Source organism: Dipodomys ordii, unplaced genomic scaffold (assembly GCF_000151885.1).
Source record: "Dipodomys ordii isolate 6190 unplaced genomic scaffold, Dord_2.0 Scaffold19, whole genome shotgun sequence".
NCBI classification, from domain to species: Eukaryota; Metazoa; Chordata; class Mammalia; order Rodentia; family Heteromyidae; genus Dipodomys; species Dipodomys ordii.
Window position 1 is genome coordinate 12,904,447 of NW_012267235.1, and position 697 is coordinate 12,905,143.

At 43.0% G+C, this 697-nt stretch overlaps 1 pseudogene; it reads left to right on the forward strand.

The window, feature by feature from the left end:
- The first annotated feature begins 271 nt into the window (after positions 1–271).
- Positions 272–697, forward strand: part of LOC105983297 — a 3,637-nt pseudogene continuing 3,211 nt past the window's right edge.

Here is a 697-nt window from a genome sequence, read left to right on the forward strand (position 1 = left end):
TGAACCATGGCTCCACTTACAGCTTTTTGCTGGCTAACTGGACATAAGAGTCTCAGATTGGCCAAAAACTTTCAATCATCATGCCTAGATCTATGGACAATAGGATTGCTAGGATTATAGTAGGAGTGCTAGGATTATAGGCAAATACTACCACACCTGGCTTAGAGTGTTACTATTAAGATCTGTACCATTCTGATTGCTGATCCTTAGTATGTAGTGTTTTCTCATAAAAGCTTTTTTTCTGTTTTTAATTTAGTCTTTTATTGTTATCATGAAGGTGATGTACAAAGGGGATACAGTGAACAATAAATCAGGTAAAGAGTACATTTCTTTCTTTTTTTCTTTTTGTCAGTCATGGGACTTGAGCTCAGGGCTTGTGCAGTTTTCCTGAGCTCTTTTGCTCAAGGCCAGCGCTCTACCATTTTGAGCCACAGCTCCACTTCCATTTCTCGTGGTTAATTGGAGATAAGAGTCTCAGGGACTTGCCTGCCTAGGTTGGCTTTCAACAGTGATCCTCAGATCTCAGCCTCCTGACAAACTAGGATTACCGGCGTGAGCCACGGGTGCCTAGCGAGAGTACCTACCTTCCTTCCTTTCCTTCTTTTTCTTTTCCTTCCTTCCCTTCCTTCCTTCCCTCCCTCCTTCCTTTCTTTTTTTTTTTTTTGTCGGCCGTGGGGCTTGAACTCTGGGCCTGGGC